Source organism: Piliocolobus tephrosceles, chromosome 7 (genome assembly GCF_002776525.5).
Source record: "Piliocolobus tephrosceles isolate RC106 chromosome 7, ASM277652v3, whole genome shotgun sequence".
Lineage (NCBI taxonomy): Eukaryota > Metazoa > Chordata > Mammalia > Primates > Cercopithecidae > Piliocolobus > Piliocolobus tephrosceles.
Genome location: NC_045440.1, coordinates 101,319,675 through 101,342,068, shown reverse-complemented (window position 1 = coordinate 101,342,068; position 22,394 = coordinate 101,319,675). Strand labels below are relative to the sequence as shown.

The 22,394-nt window shown below is 36.5% G+C and overlaps 1 protein-coding gene and 1 pseudogene across 1 annotated transcript in view; one reads left to right on the top strand and one right to left on the bottom strand.

The window, feature by feature from the left end:
* Window positions 1-22,394, bottom strand: part of LOC111520902 (vacuolar protein sorting-associated protein 13B) — an 883,038-nt gene that overhangs the window by 641,763 nt on the left and 218,881 nt on the right. The gene's annotated exons all lie outside the window — the stretch shown is intronic.
* On the top strand, window positions 3,883-5,263 carry LOC111520903 (annotated as a pseudogene).

Below are 22,394 nucleotides of genomic sequence, written 5' to 3'. Positions count from 1 at the left end.
AAGTACTCCAGGCAATGGAAGAGCATGACCTACAAACCTAAGGAAGGAACTAGGACTGCCTAGAGGCCTATTACAAAAGCTTACTGGTAGTACTGCCTATAGGAAGTAGGGATGAGAGCAGCAAGACCTGAAATTGGAGAAATGAAGGCCATCAAGAGTTTCAGAAGGAGTTTGCCATTCTTAATTATAAAAAAAAAAAAAAAACTGCATAATTCAGGTCAGGTAACAAAATACTTTCTTTTTTTGTATGAATTTTTTAAAATTTATTTTACTTTATTTCAATAATTTGGGGGAACAGGTGGTTCCCCCAAAACTTACATGGATAAGTTCTTTAGTGGTGATTTCTCTAATTTTGGGGAATTTATCACCCAAGCAGCATATACCACTATACCCAATGTGTAGTCTTTTATCCCTCACCACCACCCTCTCAACTAATTCTATATCCCTGTGGTATAGCCTATAATCCAAAAACATTTGTGACTTTTTCTGTTTCAGTCATCAATTTTAGTAAATATTTATTTATTCATTTCTTATTTTTCACTGACAATGTATTTACATGGCCTGTTTTGCTTTTCACTGAAACATTTTCCTTGCCTCCACTTTACATTAGCCTGGTTGCTTACCCCAACATTTTGACAAAAACCCTCAACTATTACCCTTGCATTGTCAATGTATTGAAAGATAACAGTGATAATATGTTAAAGAGATATAATCCTCTATTTTTATAGTAATTTTTGCATTTTTAATCAAGTAATCCAAAAAGTACCTATAAAAGCAAACACAAAATACTTGGGGGGAAATACTATCAGGCATCTCATTTACTTCAAAAGTTAAGGTGTTGTATTATTCCATTTTCACACTGCTGATAAAGACTGAGCAATTTACAAAAGAAAGAGGTTTAATTGGACCTACAGTTCCATGTGCCTTGGGAAGCCTCACAATCATGGGGGAGCAAGTAACATCTTACGTGGATGGTGGCAGGTAAAAAATGAGAGCTTGTGAAGGGGAATGCCTCTTTTTAAAACCATCAGATCTTGTAAGACTTATTCACTATCATGAGAACAGCACAGGAAAGACTTTCCACCAGGTCCCTCCCACGACAAGTGGGAATTCAAGATGAGATCTGGGTGGGGACACTGCTAAACCATATCAGATGTGGTTACAGAACTGGAATTTTTGAAACTACTTTATATCTAAGATAACTTCCATAGCATTATCAAATGTAAGAAATCTCAGATCACTATACATATCACATGAGCAATGCTTCTTTTTTCTCCATTCTCCACTTGCCTTTTTAAAAACATCCAGGTGATTTTATAGGGTGAATGTAATAGGACATGAAGATCACTGCTGTCTGTAGTTGGAAACATATCATTCAAATTTATCTGTTCTCTGCTTCAGGAAACATCATTTGAAAGCTACTTGGTAAAACCATTACAGTTTCAAACTTTAAAGTCATTAAGAAAAGAGTTTAGAGATTACATCAAATTAAAATCAGCAAGTCAGGCACGGTGGTTCATGCCTATAATCCTAGCACTTTGGGAGGCCAAGGCAGGTGGATCACTTGAGGCCAGGAGTTCAAGACAAACCTGGCCAATATGGCCAAACCCTGTCTCTACTAAAAATACAAAAATTAGCCAGGTGTGGCGACACACACCTGTAATCCCAGCTACTCAGGAGACTGAGGCAGAGGCAGGAGAACTGCTTGAACCTAGGAATCTGAGGTTGCAGTGAGCCAAGATCATGCCACTGCACTCCAGCCTGGGCAGCAGAGCAAGATTCTGTCTTTAAAAAAAAAAAAAAAAAATGACATCAACAAATGGACTAGATGGTACATCTACCGTTAAAGCAAAATCCTTGAGAACTGTTTTCCAGACCTTATATAATGCCTCTACAACACAACTGACCAATGACAGTAGATGAAAAACAGTAGTGCTTTGAAGCATCAGCCAGTAAATGCCACAATGGTTTGCCATGAGTGAGATGCACAACATATTAAACCACAGTTAATTAAATCACACCAGTTCTTGCATTGTTACAATACATCCTATACTACTTATTTGGACACTATGCAGATGTTTTTAACTTTAAGATCTCCACACCCATCTCCAGTAGATACTATTCTATTTTCATTGATTGACAATGAAATAAATAAGTGGTTACCATTGTTTTCTACTGTAGAGGGGAAAAAAGCAAATTTTTGTTTTATGTCTCTATTATCTCTAATTCACAGTAAGTGGTTCTAATAACTATCTCATGAAAGAACTGAAGGAAAATGAAATAACACTGAAAAAAAAATTTTTTTTTTTTTGAGATGGAGTCTCCTCGTTCTGTTGCCCAGGCTGGAGTGCAGTGGTGCATCTCAGCTCACCACAAGCTCCGCCTCTTGGGTTCACGCCATTCTCCTGCCTCAGCCTCCCGAGTAGCTGGAACTACAGGCATCTGCCACCATGCCCGGCTAAATTTTTTTGTATTTTTAGTAGGGACGGGGTTTCACCATGTTAGCCAGGATGGTCTCGATCTCCTGACCTCACGATCTGCCCGCCTCGGCCTCCCAAAGTACTGGGATTACAGGCGGAAATTTTTTATATGGTAGTACTTATTTGTGTAATAAATTATGTCGAAAAGTACTCCAGTGGATTTAATGTAATGCATCACTTAGTTAAGAAGAAAATAATTGGCAATTCCTCTATGTTGAAACATAAAAACTTGTTTAAATTTTATATATAATATGCAGCCTACTAAATTATTAGTTAAAATAAAAACTAGCCTCTAAAAAAAATTAAGGCTGAAAACACAGGATTTTGCTATTAAAAATACTTTCCTCTAAACTTACCCAACATTCTGTATAATTTGGGTAAATTAATAAATATGATAGGCACACAGAAGAAAAGGAATAGATTTTACTACATTCCATACTGTTAAAATACAGCACACTACTAAGCTGTGGCAAAAGCCAAATATCATCATTACAGAATGACTTTTTGGAATACAAACATAAATGTAGAATCTAATTTAAAATAAATTTTCAAGATAAGTTTCTGTTAAGCATATTAAGAGCTGATTTTTAATATGACAGCATGGTACTCAATTTCTCACCTGCTGTCAGCTGCTACATTATTACTATAGTTTCTACACATCTGTAGTGACAAAGAAGGTGTTCAATTTCAGCTGAAATAGATGCGGGAGCAAGACTTTTTTGGTAGCATTGAAGATGCTGAGACTTCTGGCAACTTACTACATTTTCTTTCCTCTATATCAACAATTCATTAATTAAAAATCTACACAGAAATGTTTGTAAAGCACTCTTGTAAAAGTCTATTATTTTAAGATTACTGAGAAAGTAAGGTGTGTTCTAGATGATCTAATTTTTCTCTAACACTTTCTTCTTTTCATACTCTTCATATTTTTTCATTATTATATTTGAGTCAAGGATTATTTTCTTGGATACTATTAATCATTTTATTCTCCTTCCTGGAACATTCTATTTCTCCCTTTAATTCAATCTTATAAATGTGAATAAATCCCAAATAGGTCATTATTTTGGGAGACTTGTTGCAATTAAATAGAAAATGTATATAGTTTAAATGTTTTATTAATGCTTGTACATTAAACAATTTTATAAATTATACAAATAATCAGGATATAATGCAACCTCTACTAATGTCTTATTTTTATTTAAATGTTTATGAACATTTTGACTTAGAAAAATTACAAAGACTTTCATAAAGTTAATAATGTACTAGGAACTCACGCACGCGCACTACCCAACTCTAGCCAGCACAAGGCTCTGCTCCCAGCCTGACCAAACCCAGCCTCGCAGGAGCCCCTTCCCGACCGGCTTGTGGAGTGGGCGCGGGGCGGCGGCAAGGCCAAGGTAAAGTGGAATTGCATGGGAAAATCATGGTTGATTACTCAGTCTCTAAAAAGGTAAGGAACAGGAAAATTCAGATTTGAAACATACCTCCTCACCTTCAGTGGGAGGTGTTGGATGCACTTTTGGCTCAATACAGGACAGTGGAGAATGTGGAACAAGTCAACACAGACACAGAAACTGCTGTTGTCAACGTCACATATGCAACAAGAGAAGAAGCAAAATAGCCATGAAGAAGCTAAGTGGGCATCAGTTTGAGAACTACTCCGTCAAGATTTCCTATATCCCAGATGAAGAGGTGAGCTCCCCCTTACCCACTCAACGAGACCAGGGTGGGGACCACTCTTACTGGGAGCAAGGCCATGCCCTGGGGGCTCTTCTCAGGCCAGACTGATTTCCCGCTGCAGATTCCACCCAGTTTTTTGGTGCCATGATCGGAAAGGAGGGCTTGACCATAATGAACATCACTAAGTAGACCCAGTCCCGGTTAGACATCTATAGAAAAGAGAACTCTGGAGCTGAAGAGAAGCCTGTCACCATGCATGCCACCCCAGAGGGGATTTCTGAAGCATGTCACAGCTACACGATTCTTGAAATCATGCAGAAACAGGCAGATGAGACCAAACCAGCCGAAGAGATTCCTCTGAAAATCATGGCCCACAATGGCTTGGTTGGAAAACTGATTGGAAAAGAAGGCAGAAATGTGAAGAAAATTGAACATGAAACAGGGACCAAGATAACAATCTCCTCCTTGCAGGATTTGAGCATATACAACCCAGAAAGAACCATCACTGTGAAGGGCACAGTGGAGGCCTGTGCCGTGCTGAGATAGAGATTATGAAGAAGCTGCGTGAGGCCTTTGAAAATGATATGCTGGCTGTTAATACCCACTCCGGATACTTCCCCAGCCTGTACCCTCATCACCAGTTTGGCCCGTTCCCGCATCATCACTCTCCAAAGCAGGAAATTGTGAATCTCTTCATCCTAACCCAGGTTGTGGGTACCATCATCGGGAAGAAAGGGGCACACATCAAACAGCTGGCAAGATTCGCCGGAGCCTCCATCAAGGCCCAGGGACGGATCTTCGGGAAACTGAAAGAAGAAAACTTCTTTAACCCCAAAGAAGTGAAGCTGGAAGCCCATATCAGAGTGCCCTCTTCCACAGCTGGCCAGGTGACTGGCAAAGGTGGCAAGACCATGAATGAACCACAGAACTTAACCAGTGCAGAAGTCATTGTGCCTCATGAAAATGAGGAAGTGACTGTCAGAATTATCGGGCACTTCTTTGCTAGCCAGACTGCACAGCGCAAGATCAGGGAAATCGTACAACAGGTGAAACAGCAGGAGTAGAAACACCCTCAGGGAGTCGCCTCACAGCGCAGCAAGTGAGGCCTCCCACAGGCACCAGCAAAACAATAGATGAATGGAGGCCTTCCAACACCTGACAAAATGAGACCAAACACAGCCAGCCAGATACGGAGCAAAGCAAAGACCATCTGAGGAATGGGAAGTCTGCGAAGGCGGCCAGGGACTCTGTAGATGCCCTGAGAATCTCAGGGGCCAGAAGGGGTAGGGAAGGTCAGCCAGGTTTGCCAGAATCTCCAGCCCCTGCCTCCTGCCTCCCAAGGCTCCTGCAGGCTTCAGCAATCCACTTCACCATCCACTCAGATCTCTCCTTAACTCCCACAACGCTATCCCTTTTGGTTGAAGTAACATAGGTGAACTTCAAAGCCAAACAAATTGCACACCTTTTTTTGTGGCAAATCTCTGTACATGTGTGTACATATTAGTAGGGGACATTAAGATATGTGGCCTGTGGGTTACACAGGGTGCCTGCAGCGGTAATATATTTGAGAAATAATATATTAAATAACTAATTCCAATTTTTAATCAACTACTAATTTTTTTTTCTTTTTAAAGAGAAAGCAGACTTTTCTAGACTTTAAAGTCTTTCTTTGGGACGTTCACGGTGTACAGAAGAGCTTCGAGGCCACCCACACAAAATTCACCCGGGGGAAATCTCATCAGAAGGACACTCACAGCAGTTCTGGATCATCTGTGTATGTCAACCGGAGGGATACCGTCTCCTTGAAGAGGAAACTGTGTCACTTCTTATGCCTGTCTAGCTTATACATCCATTTCTCTTTGCTTCACAGGTTTTAAACTGGTTTTTTGCATACTGCTATATAATTCTCTATCTCTCTCTCTGTTTATCTCTCCCCACCCTCCCTCCCCTACTTCTCCATCTCCATTCTTTTGAATTCCCTCATCCCTCCATCTCAATCCCCTATCTACGCACCCCCCATCCCCCCGCAGGAAAGCGGTGCTCTGAGTATCCCATCACACAAAAGCAACAAAAGCGAAACACACAAATCAGCCTCAACTTACACTTGGTTACTCAAAAGAACAAGAGTCAATGGTACTTGTCCTAGCATTTTGGAAGAGGAAAACAGGAACCCATCAAACCAACCAATTAACCAAACAAAGAAAAAAATTCCACAATGAAAGAATGTATTTTGTCTTTTTGCATTTTGGTGTATAAGCCATCAGTATGGAGCAAAATAAGTTCTTTCTTTTAAAAAAAAAATGTGGAGGAAAGTAGCAATTTATACAAGGTTGTTGGCCCAGGGCGTTAAATTTACAGATTTTTTCAATGAGGAACACACACAGAAAAAGCTACCTCAGGTGTTTTTTTACCTCAGCACCTTTGCTCTTGTGTTTCCCTTAAAGATTTTGTAAAACTGATAGTTGGAGCATTTTTTTAGTTTTTTAATAAAAATGAGTTGGAAAAAAAATGAAGGTGACAGTCCAACTGTGCAACAACTGTTCTGAATTGTCTTCTGCTAGCCAAGAACCTATATGGCCTTCTTTTAGACAAACCTTGAAAACATTTATTTAAAAAAAAAAAAAGAAAAGATGACAAAGAAAAATAAGAAAGAGAATATTGGAGATGCCCTAAATTTTAATAGGGCATGTGCCATTAGGGCTTTCTGTACTAAACGATGAACATGTACTGGTTTATGTGAACAAGCCATTATACCACCAGACTGCAATGCCAGTTTCCTCTACTGTAAATAGTGTTCTGTGACAAAGAAAACAAAAAAAAGAAATATATCCAGCTAACAAGAAAAAAAAATGTACTAGGTTAGTATTTGTGTTAACTGTCAATCTCCTGACCTAATCATTGAACTTGTGAAATCATGATTTCTATACGTGAAACTAACGGCTTCTACAATTATTGACAATTATAGTATTTTACTCTGGTGATAAACATTTATACTTTAACTTATTGACAGAACTTTAACACATAAAGCCTATGAGCATATGTTCATTGTCTGTTACATTTAGAATGCTTACCTGTAATTTTAAAAATAAACACTGAAACATTAACAAAAAGTCCAAATGACATGTCTCATTTTTCAAAGTAATGTTAGGCTACTAGATATAATGGTAAGCATTTTCACACACAAATTCAGGAATGCCAGAAATGACACTGAAGTGATAATTCTGCTCTTCAACTTCCCAAAGGCCAAGGCCAAAGCTGAAACCAGAGTAGATTTCAGATGAATGCCCAACTTGAATCTGCATTTCTAGTATCCCTAATAAAGTAATAATCCCATTAAAAGTAACAGTAAAACTGTAACAATTTCCATTTATAGAACAATCATGGTATACCAGACATTCTATATTATTTTACTTCTCACTATACTCCTATAAGGCAAGTACTACCAGTGTTCACCATTCTACAGAGGAGAAAACTGATTTTTAAAGACGTAAAGATACTTCCCTAAATCCTATGGTTAACAAATGGTGTGGACAAGGTTCAAACTTGGGCATTGAGAAGACATTTCTCAGAACTGCAACCTAGTTTTCATACACAATTACAAGTCTTAAATAAGAATCAACATGAGTAAAATAACTTTCAATTAGGCAAGTCAGTATTTTGGAGGGGAGCGAGATCTAAAATTTCCTATGGGAGGAGGACTTCCGACCTCAAGGAAAATAAAAGCAGTTCTAGAAGGCAGCACTGTGCAGATCCCTGCTATATGCAGGAAACCTGGGAGCTTTCAACTATGTCCTGTACTACAACAGAGAGTCGTATGGATCGAGTGAGGGACTAAACTTTAACGACTCAAGATATTCACATGAAGACTTCAAAATGCCTAAATAAAGTTCCTACACAAGCATTTATTTACTTTTTTCAGAGCTAAGAATAGGCAAAAAATACAAACATGAATCATAAGTTCTATTTACTCAACTAAAAATTAATATGGTTCTTACAATTCAGTAATAGTTACTTAGAAGCAAAATAACTGGTTAATGAGTTACTACAGAAACCAGAAAATGGGAAAAATAAACTCTAATAATGTAATTAATGTGTGTTTTCTGCAGATGTTACACAATTACTGGTGATATGAAAGAATTCTCCAAGTGACAACGTTGTATGTCTTAAGTGAGAAGTCAATATATATTTGCATTATGCCTATTGAATGTGGAAACAGGTAAGCAGGAGTAAACTTTCTAAATCATAAGTAAAATTGTATCACTCTGGTTAAAACCCTCCAACGACCTCCCAGTGTTATTTGAACAAAATCCAAAATTCTTACTGTGGCTTGCAAGGCTTTAGAATATGACATCTACCAAACTCTCTGACCTCGTTTCCCTGCACTCTCTTCTTTTTATCTCAGAATTCTCTAGCCAAAGTGGCCTTCTATCTCCCCTTTAAGCCAAGGTTTTACCTATAACAGGTCCTTTATATCAGATTTTCGGTTTGCTTGGAAAATTCTTCTTCCATACCTTTGCTCTACATGAGAACAGGGACATGTCTGTTTTGTTCATATCACCCATGCCCAGTCCTAACCCTAGCACATAGTGTCAAACTGTTAACACTGACTGAATCAATCAATCAATCAATCAATCAATCAATCCATGAATAATTAGTATCATACCAAAGTCCACCCCCACCTTCAACTACAAACACATTGCCTGGCTACAAGGAACATGATTAGCTGACAGTCTTCAGCTGTTAGCTTTTATAAAGTTGACTTCAGCTTTTCAGCCAAGAGCATTCTCCTCATGGAGAAGCCCAGTGCCAATGCCTGAATAATGGTGGTAGAAGGTCCTAGTCATTTCCACTAATGCAGGAATATTACAACAACCTTTGCTCCAGAGGTCCCTAATGGGTTGCCCAGAGACTTTGCAAAATCAGCTTCACAATGTGACAACTCTTTCCATCCAATCTTGTTCCCAACCATTTTTTTTTCACAGGTGTTGCTCACTAGCATGCAGTTTGCAGTCCTAATTCCATCTCAGGGTCAGCTTTCTGGAGAACCTAACCAGCCCTGTTTCCATTTCAAAAATCACTCCTTATACCTACAAATAAAATGTCATTTTTAACAGTGCACAGATGATTCATTTTATATGAAATATGTGATGAGTGAGCTTATGACCACTTTCATCCTCCACTTATACACACACACACACACACACACACACACACACCCTAACCACAAAATGTCAACTCTTCCCTCAAGCCTTCAAATATAATCATCTGCTCTTTTCTTATGGCTTCCTTTTGAACATCCAGCAGTACTTACCACACACTATTATAATTATGTGCTTATATTTCTGTTTCCCTATTAAAGATGGAGCTCCTGCAATCTGTACCTTCTTCACATTAAAAACCCCAGTGCCTTATAATGTACCTGGTACAAGTAGGATGTTCCATCAATTTCTTGATGAAGAAAGGAAAAAAAGTGAGGTTTTTTTTTTTTTTAAAAAAACACTTTAAAACTATATAGATTACATATATTTTATCTGTGAGACTGGATAACTATGGCCAGCAAATTCAAGCCCCAAACATCCACATTCTAAAACTAAAATAACTTTATTTTTCCTAGTGAATAAAATTATTTTCGTTTTTGAGATACATTCATTAATGTTAAAATTGAAAGTTTCTAGGCTACCTGAAGGTCTATTCATTTTAAATTTTTTAGGACACTTCCTCACAAGTACATATTAGTTACCAAGGAAAAATGAAACACTGGTTTTTACAACTCATTAAATTTATTTTCAACTTCATATAACCTGTCAGTTCCCTGCACTCTCCAGGGACAAAAACCAAGCCAAACATTCCTAGCACATAAGCACAAAATAAAAGTAATCCATGAAAAACACATACAAAAAATAAAGTGTCTATAAGAAAAGCATTTCAGAAATTACAAAATTTTAATTTTGAGAATTGCTAAGCCATTCTATTTTCTGAGAACAGTTAAGCCATTTTATTCTTTTAATTCAGTATGTTAAAATGGGCATTACTCCTCCACCTAGTAATCACAGAATAGGTGAACAATTTAGAAATTCAAATATTTGAAAGGAAGGCTAAGCCTCCCATAGGAAATAAAAGTGGAAATGAGTCCAAGAGAGAAAATGGCTTGGTTCCACACCCTTAAAATTGCCTACAGCAATGCATCAAAAAATAAAAATAAGCCCCCTGAGTCTGGGTCAGCAGCATAGTGTTACAACTTAAGCATTGGGTCATCAATGGCAATGGTAGGCTGATTAATGGTTGAGGTAATATATTTACTTACTGTAGTGTAGAACTGTATAACAGTACCACCAACAGTACAAAGAGTTCTTGTGTGGATATCATATACAAAGAAATACTATAACCATCTACTACTTATATTTTAATATGGATATATGAAACAAAGCAGAACAGTTTAAAAAGTACACACAAACTAACTATATTATAAATCCTAATCATTCAACTTGTTAAAAAAATAAAACTGAACTTCATTCAACAGTGTACTAATTATATTTTCAAAAAAAAAAGCACCTCATTTTTGCTACTCATTATTAAAATCTGATCCTAATTTTAAAAACCTTCCTAAAATCTAAAAGATAAAAGCAAAAATGTTAATATGGGAAAAGGCAGTTTTTCAAGTAATTAAGCCATTCCCTAAAATATAAAAAACAAAATCTTTTACACGTATGGCATTGATAGGTTAAATATAACATTGATTTTTCTTCATATTTAGCAGGCAGCTCCAATGAGTACAATAAACATGTATGAATTATATTATGTATGTTACTTTTCAGAGTTCTTGAGAAATCGATTTTGAAAATAACCAAGGAACGACACAGGGAGTAGAAGAATTTTACTATATGTGTTCCCAGTGCCTGGTATAGAGATAAACATACAACAGTGTCTATATATGTTTATTGAATACAAAAATTAATATTAGTTCAAGATCAGGTTTTTCTTAATGATAAAATATTTCTTTTTCTCAGTCATATGTGGGAGCTAAAAAAGCTGATATCATGAAGGTGGACAGTAGAATGATGGATACCAGAGGCTGGGAAAAGTGTGTGGATGAGTTGCAGGAGATGAAGAGAAATGGGTCAATGAGTACAAACATACAGTTAGACAGAAGGTGTAAGTTCTAATATTGATGGCAGAGTAGGGAGGCTAATAGCAACGGTGTGTATTTTGAAGTAACTCAAAGAAAGAAACTGAAATGTTCTCAACATATAGAAATGATAAATACTCAAAGTCATGGATAGTCCAAATATTCTAACCTGATCATTACCCATTTTATGCATGCAACAAAATATTACATATACCACATAAACATGTGAAATATTATGTATCAATTTTTAAAAATTTATTTACACAGAGAAAATGTTATCAGTACCAAGAGTCTTGCTCTCTGAAGATTATTATACCTATAACATGTAATTTGGGCAAGGTTGATATTAAGAATCATTACCTGAAAGGCAACGCCCAAGAGTCATAAGAAGTGTCCCTAATTTTGACCCAGTATTTGTGCTCTCAGAAATTTTTGCAGGAAAGTAACTTAAAAATATCAACATGCATGAAGATACAAAATGTTGTATCTAAGAACAATAATAAATCACCTACATTTCAAGTGTTAATGAATTTCTTTAAAAAAAGATGTCAGTGGAATAATATTAAATAATTCAATTTAAAAGTATGTAAGGCATATACTATATAACTGGCACAACATGTTAGATAGCATACTCTGGGAACTTAAAAGAAGTACACCTAAAGCAGTCTGAAGGATCTGAAGCTTCAGCTATGTCTTAATGGAAAATAGGTTAAGCAGACAAGAAGAAATGGTTATGACAGTAGGCAAGAGGTTGCAGGAAGATGCAGTAGCATGTGCAACAGCAAGGAGGTATGAGAGACTATATGTTTTGGCTTGAAGTGTACGATAAGTAGTTCAGAGCATCCTGGCTAACACAGTGAAACCCTGTCTCTACTAAAAATACAAAAAATTAGCTGGACGTGGTGGTGGGAGCCCATAGTCCCAGATACTTGGGAGACTGAGGCAGGAGAATGGCGTGAACCCAGGAGGCAGAGCTTGCAGTGAGCTGAGATGGCGCCACTGCACTCCAGCCTGGTGACAGAGTGAGACTCCGTCAAAGACAGAGGACAGGGGAGGGGAGGGGAGGGAAGAGGGGAGGAAAAAGAGGCTTGAGGAAGAAAGTTTCCCACAATGAGTCTAAGAGAAGGTCATGAAATGACCATATACTAACATGGGAAGAAGTTCCAACTTTATCTTGAGGACAAATGAGAAACCACTGGAGGATACAATCAGAATTCCATTTTAGAAAGATCACTGAGACTGCATTGGAGAGAATGAATTGCAAAGAAAAACAAGAGAGAACTTGGAAAGATACTATTACAACAGTACTATTAGAAACAAAAGCATGGTAACACAAAGTAGAGCCCAGGAAGATTTAGCAGGAAGAAATAACAGAACATTAAAGAGAATCCCTAGGTGTTTTACATAAAACAAGGGGTGAATTGTGATACAATTAGCTATGATTAGAAAATAAGAGTTAAATTTCCTTCTGAATATAGTAAGTGTTAGATAGCTTGGCATATTCAATTAAATTCAACAGTTTCAGGAAGATGTTCTGGGCTACAGCATTAAATGAGCCAGTTGTCAGCGAATGGGTTGTAGCTGAAGCAACATAGGAGAAAGAGATTACTCAGTGTACTCTCTTAAGACCAACAATAAAAAGACGAAGGAGAAGAGCCCACAAACCAGAAGAGAGTTCTACATATGTCAAACACAGAGTCAGGAAGTTAGAACTACAAAACATACACTGGACTCAGCATCAAAGCTAACTGGAGAGGCAGCATGTATATAATTCTAAGTCATTTCTCTGTGACAGAAAAGAGGAAGATAAAATGAGACCTTGGGAGGAACTTTGAATCTAAGAAAATTTTCTATTTGTATGCGTTCCACAATGAGAGAGACAATCAGAGTGGTATGTGACCACCATAAAGAGAAATTTTAAAACATAATGTTATAAAAAGAAGAGCATAACATAAAATGGTAAACACATAATAAATAAAACCATGTAAATATTTATATATGAAGATATGAGTTGGAAGGGAACGTGGAAAATTAAAAACAGTCATGCCATACTTGTATATCTTTTTCCTTTTATGATTTCCTTTAATGTTGTCCTATGCTTTAATAATTTAAAAGTGAGTAAAAAGAAAATAATCACTCAATACATCTCCTCACCAAATCCCATCATATGAATATAATTAATTAGCTATAGTCTTATGATTAATAACTTAATGAAAAATAAACCCATTATTCAATCCTAATTTTCTAATAATCATTTCATCTAATCCTAAAATGTGCATTCCTAAAAATTATCTGGCAAACATCTCAGTACTATAAGATTTCCCATGTCTCACTAAACTTGGAAAATATGAGGTAAATGACATGTTAACTTGAACAATCATAAAAATGCTTAGAAAGTAAAAGGTTCATATAATGAAAAAAAACTTAGAAATGTTTCCATATGTTTCTATGAAGTATTCTTTTCCCACTACATGAACACATTCAAGATTTTATTTTTGGCTTTGTTTCAGAAAAAAAAAAAACCCATCTACATAGTACAGCACTTACAAGCACATCTCAGTCATGCAACAGTTATGTCACAGCTCATATATCAAATAAAAATCACATTCAAGCCCACACAACCTCACAGACCCAAAGTCTTCCTTTCTATTAAGAGTATTCCTGAGGGAGCTCTCATTGCACCTCACTGCTGATGTCACATGACTTTTGTTAGGATGTTAAATTTCGAAGCTAAAATATCAAACAGTTTGGAACACAGTTGTGAATGACCTAAAAAAACAACTTTCACTCATTATAAACTATGAATATTTCCTTTTCACAGAAGCAGGTGCAGAAGTGGTGAAAAAAACTTACTATACTTCACCATATGTTGTTTTTTTAAATAAAGTATTATTTCATTATGTGAATGACAATAATGTTCCCTTTAATATTTAGAATAATCTTAATAGATTCTTTGAATGCATCTCTATTCAATTTAATATATACATATATGAAAATGTTTTGTAGATTAGAAATATTTCATTATCTAGAGCAGTTTTTACAAACTTCATGTATATGTATACCAACTTTATTACTACCCTATCCATGTATCATTTGTACTATTATTTATTAAAGCAGCAGCAGTTATTACATAGGGACTAAGAGGTCAGACACTGCTGGAGTACATGGATTGATATTCCAGCTCTGCCACTTACTAGATACATAACTAAAGGCAAAAATGTTTATTTCTCTGCTCTCTAATGGCTCATATTCTCATTTGTACAATGGAAATAATAATAATACCTACCTCTCAAAACTGTTGTAAGGACTAAATGACACAATAGATAGCAAGTAGGTACAAGAGTGCCTCATATATAATAACCACTCAATAATTATTAATAATACTATTAATATTTTTTCTTTAAATTTACTCATTTTATTATTTTTAGGTTACAATAAATTTATATTATAAGCAAACTTTTATTCCACTATTATCTTAAGCAGGAATATTTGAAATCATGTATGTAAATATGTGGGATATATTTTTCCTAATACACACTAACATAAATAATTTCTAAAATTAAAGTTTCCCACATACTAATTAAAATCGTCTCCTATGTCAGGCTGGGCACGGTGGCTCACACCTGTAATCCCAGCACTTTGGGAGACCAAGACGGGCAGATCACTTGACGTCAGGAGTTCGACACCAGCCTGGTGAAACCCCGTCTCTACTGAAAATACAAAAATTAGCTGGGTATGGTGCTGTGTGCCTGGAATCCCAGCTACTTGGGAGGCTGAAGCAGGAGAATCACTTGAACACAGGAGGCAGAGGTTACTGTGAGCCGAGATCATGCCACTGCACTCCAGTCTGGGTGACAGAGTAAGACCCCATCTCAAACAAATAAAATGAAATAAAATAAAATAATCTCCTATATCAAAGGCGATATATACACCAATATGTAAATATTATACACTTTATAATATGTAATAGCCTTCTTTTGTATTAGACATTAACAACTATTTGCCTCATGAAGAAAGTTGAGGTATATGTTAACAAAGCACCCATACAGACCATTCAAAGGAAAAATGTTAAAACAAATAATACTATGTCATACAATGAATAAATGTCATCCTCTTTGAGTTTTTAAAATCCACTGGTTTTTCTTTTAATCCACTAAATTTCTTCTAGTTTTAACTCATTCCTTTCTTTTACAGATTTAGAAAACCCTGTTACCCTTCATAAAATCATGAAATAATCCAAGAAAGATTTTATCACTGCTGTTACTATAATAACAGTAGCCACCAATTACCAAGCTAGGCACTGTGATGAATGCAACTTATCACAACCAAAACATGAAAAATGTATTATTATCCATATTTTACAATGAAGAAATTGTAAATTTCAAGAATCTAAGTAAGATGCGTAAGATACCACCAGTAGTAAATACCAATATTGGGGGTGAACTGGGAAGGAAGTTACATGGTGCTAGAATTTAAACCATAAGGTCCTGACTATGCTAATGGATTAGACAGACAAAAATGTGTTGTCTTTCTAAATACTTATAAGCTAACTACATCAGTGTTTCACTGATAAAAACATATTTGGTACTCTTCATTTGCAACTACATTTATGGCCTACAGGTCATCCTTCTTAATTGTCCCAGTGATGCCAAAACTTGATTATTTGAGGGGTGAGTCTGAATGTTTGAAATAAATAAATAACCATTCAGAGCCGAGAGCAGTAATAAGTAACACTGGATCCCAATAAATCTTTATCTTCTAACACAAGGTATAGTTCTGGATAAATACTCAAAATTGCATTTTGTTTCTATGTCTGCCTCTGAGTCTCTAAAAGAAAAGGAAGTATGTGTATGAAGCTGAGGTACTGGCTGGCCATGGTGGTGCACAGCTGTAGTATCAGCTGCTGGGGAGGCTGGGGCAAGAGCATGGCCTGAGTCCATGAGTTCCAGGTTGCAGTCAGCTATGATGATTGTGCCCCTGTACTCCAGCCTGGGTGACAGAGTGAGACTCCATTCCTGAATAAATAGCTGAGGTACTTATTTCCTTTTGTGGCTGCAAAACTGGCCACAAAAAAAAAAAAAAAAAAAAAAAATTCAAAGAAGTTTTAAAAATCTGAGAATATGGTGTGTCCACAGACTGAAAAGTATTAGCCAAAATAATTTAGAAAAGCAACACTTGTATAGATGTATGTTTTTTCTGTGTAACAGAATAAACTTCAAAGATATATTCTAAGATAATAGTTACTAAAGCCTCTAACTTTTAAAAAAGTCTAAAACACCAAAAGCAATGGCAACAAAAGCCAAAATTGACAAATGGGATCTCATTAAACTAAAGAGCTTCTGCACAGCAAAAGAAACTACCATCAGAGTGAACAGGCAACCTACAGAATGGGAGAACATTTTTGCAATCTACTCATCAGACAAAAGGCTAATATCCAGAACCTACAAAGAACTCAAACAAATTTACAAGAAAAAAACAAACAACCCCATCAAAAAGTGGGCAAAGGATATGAATAGACATTTCTCAAAAGAAGACATTCATACAGCCAACAGACACATGAAAAAATGCTCATCATCACTCGCCATCAGAGAAATGCAAATCAAAACCACAATGAGATACCATCTCACACCAGTTAGAATGGCAATCATTCAAAAGTCAGGAAACAACAGGTGCTGAAGAGGATGTGGAGAAATAGGAACACTTTTACACTGTTGGTGAGATTGTAAACTAGTTCAACCATTATGGAAAACAGTATGGCAATTCCTCAAGGATCTAGAAGTACCATACGACCCAGCCATCCCATTACTGGGTATATACCCAAAGGATTACAAATCATGCTACTATAAAGACACATGCACACGTATGTTTATTGCAGCACTATTCACAATAGCAAAGACTTGGAATCAACCCAAATGTCCATCAGTGACAGACTGGATTAAGAAAATGTGGCACATATACACCATGGAATACTATGCAGCCATAAAAAACGATGAGTTTGAGTCCTTTGTAGGGACATGGATGCAGCTGGAAACCATCATTCTTAGCAAACTATCGCAAGAACAGAAAACCAAACACCGCATGTTCTCACTCACAGGTGGGAACTGAACAATGAGATCACTTGGAATAGGGAAGGGGAACATCACACACCGGGGCCTATCACGGGGAGGGGGGAGGGGGGAGGGATTGCATTGGGAGTTATACCTGATGTAAATGACGAGTTGATGGGTGCTGATGAGTTGATGGGTGCAGCACACCAACATGGCACAAGTATACATATGTAACAAACCTGCACGTTATGCACATGTACCCTAGAACTTAAAGTATAATAATAATAAAAAATAATAAAATTGGAAAGACATCATGAAAATTAAAAAAAAAAAAAAGTAACATTTCTCTCCTTGTTTTTCATTTTTCTTCTCTTCAAATAGCTTATTGGAAACCTGTTAGGTATTTTTAAATCTTTTCTAATGTCAACAATACTGCTCAAAATTCTGATTAGTAAAGAATAAAACTAAGAAGAATTTATCAGTTCTTCCTGGTGAATCTTCTGATGTACAATCAATCCAAACTCATGTTAGCTCTCTCACCAATGTACTAAGTCATGTTCAAAGTACAGATTCATATTCCCTAGGAGTCTAATATAACCCATAACTCCATAACTTTTCTTGCTTGTGCCAATCAAATCTTTGTTTCTAATTTTATTACCTTTAATCGAAAGTATATTTTAACCTTTTATGTTTCCTCTGTGTCTTAGAGAAAACCACTTCATATGAATAACAACAACTCTGACAAATTTGGAAATAACATATAGTTTAATGTGCATACATTTTTCATTCCTTCTTCCATGACATCAACACAAACAGAAATGGGTCTAGGTGAAATACAAATTAATATGTCTTAAATTAACATGCCAAACCATCAGTAATTATACTTGGCCTAAGAGAGTGAGATGTATTTGTTAGGACTCATATTTTGGTCAGTGAATTTAAGCTAGCCTAATTTAAACTAGCCTAAACAAAATCTGAGATTTATTGGTAAAACCCAGTGAAGATAAGGGAAAGACAAGGCCTCAGAAACTATTGGAAGCAGAGTCTCAAATCACTCCAAAACTCTGTCTCTTTGTCTCTTCAGATGATGTTAAGCTCTCTGTAGACCTAATTTCTCATCATGGCAGTAAACATAAACAACGACAACCACCAATTCTTACACTTTTTTGCCGCTAAAAACAAACAAGCCTCATTTTTCTCTGGTTCCAAGTTCAAAACTCTCAGAAAAAAATTCTGATTTGCCCAACACCAGTTTTGTGGACTTTAAACTAATAGATAGACATCACAACTGGCTTGATCTGAGTAAGGTAGCTGCCCCTGGTCAAATTAAAACATCATATTCAAGAATATACCAGGCTTGGCACCCACAAGCTTTTTGAATTTACATGAAAAAGTGGCAGCCACCCTGCTATGGTTTGAATGTTTGTTGCCTCCAAAACTCATATTGAAATTTAATTGCCATTGTGACAGTATTGGAAAGTGAGATTTTTAAGAGATGTTTAGGTCATGAGGACTCTGCCCTCATGGATGGACTAATGCCATTATAGCGAGAGTAGGCTTGTTATCACAGAAGTGGACTAGCCCCTCTCACCAGTGTGCGTGCACACACACTCACTCACTCTCTTTGCCTTTCTGCCGTGTGAGGAGGCAGCAAGAAGGCTCTTGCCAGATGCCAGCATCTCGATATTTGACCTCTCAGCCTCCAGAACTGTGATCCAATAGATTTCCATTCATTATAAATTATCCTGCCTGTGGTATTCTGTTATAGAAGCACAAACCATAATAAGACACATCCCTTCGGGAGAAACTTTAACTCTCATTTTGCCACTTGAAGTCAAGCTGCAGGCCTAATGGGGCCTTTGATACACGAAAATTCCCCAAAATGTCAGAGTCTGATTCACTGATGATTCAACTAAACTGAAACCCAATGGTATACATTGTGCTACTGCTGCTGTTTTATCTTAGCTCCAGCTATTCAGTGGGCATAATGCAGTGGGCAAAATTCAAGGCCATTCTCATAATTCTGGCAATTATTTCCCTTGAGGAATCTTGTTATAAATGACTGATTGTTATTGCCAATGGCCTACCTGTTTATGCTGTCACTTGGAAAACTAGAGAGGCAAATTTAAAGACTAAAGCTTAGAGGCCATAAACTATAGAAAAAAAACTATTGCTGATCAGATAATCTGGATCACTCATGCTGATGATCACAGTAGTGGCCCATTCCAGGATAAGATCAACTGGAATCAAGGTATTGATCAAACCTGCACCACCCAGATTGTCACAATTGCTGCCTGGATCCATCACTGTATCACATAGCAACATATTTACCATCAAAGACTGGGCAAAAAGCAAAGGACTGTTTCTGATGCAGAGATTACCACTGTATGGCAGACTTGTGACTACCAAAATTCATCCAGTTTACATCATAAGAAAAGCCACATTGCATGAGGCATCACCACTCCTTCCCTGTCCAGACTACTCTTGTCAAACTTAACTTCATTCGCACCCACTTCCCATTCATTCTGATCAGTTGACTCCCTCTGCACTACTGTGGCCATAACAATTAAGCTATTATATATCTTCAGTTTTCAAGACCATGTGCCATATGACAATGACACTTTGAGAATGCCCTTTTATCATAAAGAGCACACAACAGCTAAATAGCGAACATAATTTGGTGGATATTCCATGCTCGCTATCTAATCCAGAGACATCAAATATTATCAAACACCAAAACTGCATCCTTATAAATCAACTGAAACACAAAACTCCACCTCACTTACCCTCTCTTAGTCTACAGTGCTAAGACTGTAAATAAATGTCAATAAATGCATCTGTCATCACAAAGGAATCGTCTCCTTTTGGCTACTACCAGGGGTAGTGCCGATTATGCAGACCAAGGATCCGCAAACTTCTTCCGTAAAGGGCCAGATAGTAAATATTTTAGACTTTGTGGGCTACATGTGGACTCTCACATTTCTTCTTCTTCCTCCTCTTTTTTTCAATCCTCTAACAATGTAAAAAACATTCTTAGCTTGTAAGCAATACAAGACTAGGCCACCGCAAGCTGCAGTTTGCCGACTCCTGGGATACACTTATTGTGAACCCTCAGGATTCCACTCTGACCATATTTGGATATAATCAAAATCCAACTTTCCCCTAAGAACAATCTCAAGGCAGTCTAACCTGTATACATTTAAGGGAGCAGCTCAGGAAAAACCTAGGAGGTTCAAATTTAATTGTGGTCCAGCAGTAGATTCTTTTATTGGATTGATACGTTCATGAGTCAGAAATTGGCAGATGTTTTATGCAAAGGGCCAAAACCTTTGTGAGCCATGAAATCTCTATTGCAAGTACTCAAGTCAGCCATTGTGCAAAAGTCACCATAGATAATAAGTAAACAAACTGGCAAAACCAGATATGGCCCAAAGCAAGCCTAGCCACTACCAAAACTAGTAGCTTTCTTTTTCCATACTTTTTTTTATTCTAGTGACAGCTCTATTTTTATCCTGGAAGGATTTGCCAGGAAAAGGAATCAACTCATGTGTCTTTTATAATGAGGCTTAGTAAAGTGCATATATGCACAGCTCTTTTGTATTTTGAGATTCCAAACTATATTACCAAAAATGAAATACACAAAAAAAACCCACATATAATATAGCTGGAAAGTATAAACTAGAAACTACACCTTCTCAGTGTTCTTCGAATAAAAAAAAACCTACTGAATGCCTACTATGTGAAAAGTCACATGTAGTAAGTCATAAAGCCAGAACTCTGAAAGTACATTATGTCTGCATCACATTTAATACTCTAAATCACATTCTTAGGTAATATCATTATCAGGTGGTGGAATTAAGACTCAAAGATGCTATGTCTGTGTCCTTAACAGTGTTACTTACTGCCTCTGCACCCCAGCTTCCTCATCTGTTAAAAGGGAACGATAATGGTATCTAACAACAGGGCTATTCTAAGGATTAAATGGGTTAATATATATGAAGCCCTTAGAACAGTGCCAAGCACACAACAATCATTTACGTGTTAGCAATTATTGTTACTATTATAAATGTTATTAGAGGGAATAAACACGAACATGATCTCTTACAGGTGTTTTGATCATTTACTTACATAATGAAAAAGAGTTAACAGAAAATGAGTAAACAGAAAATAATGAAAAGAGTAAACAGAAAAAAGAGTAAACAGAAAACACAACATTTTTTGCTGCAAAGTAGTAACAGTACAATATGAAAGAAAAGATAATGTGCCATTTACTTTTTTCTTGATAACAGCCTAAAGTTTAAATTCGTAGGACCACACACTAAGGTAAAACATCATCGCCTCACTTTCCGAGCAAGTACTGTCTGTTAGAAAATGCCATTTAAAATCTTGTACTAACCACATTTAAAAAGTAAAAATAGGTGAAATCAATATTAACATTTTTACTTATTCAATATATCCAAATACAATTTAATGACTTTAAAATGTAATGATATTAAGATATTTATATTATTTTTAAAAAGTATTTGAACCCAGTAAGTATTTTACACTTACTTCTCAATTCAGATTAGCTACATGTAAGTACCCAATAGCTACACGTGACTGGTGGCTACAATACTAGGTAGGGTAATTCTGAGTTATTAAATAGATAACTCTCAAAAATGTCATACAAATCTTAATCTCTTTCCCTCCTTTTCCTCTAGCACTCCCCTTTTCTACTCCACCCAAGTTTTACATTCATTCATTCATTCATTCATTCATGTGATATGCTAGGATGAGATATGTTCCTCTAGAAAAGAAAAGGCAGTAAACAATTACAATACAATTGAAAGGTAATACTGGGAGTAGCTAACCTAAGAGACACAGGAGGAGAGGGTAGTGAGGTATGACAGATGAAGTTTAAATTGAGACATGAAAAATAAGTGGTTATAAGCCAAGTAAAAATGGAAAGGACATAACAGGAAAAGTGAATAACACAGTGAAAGCCCTGCAGCAGAAGAAAGTTTGTTGTATTTAAATAACAGAAAAGAGAGGGGCGGAGCAAGATGGCCGAATAGGAACAGC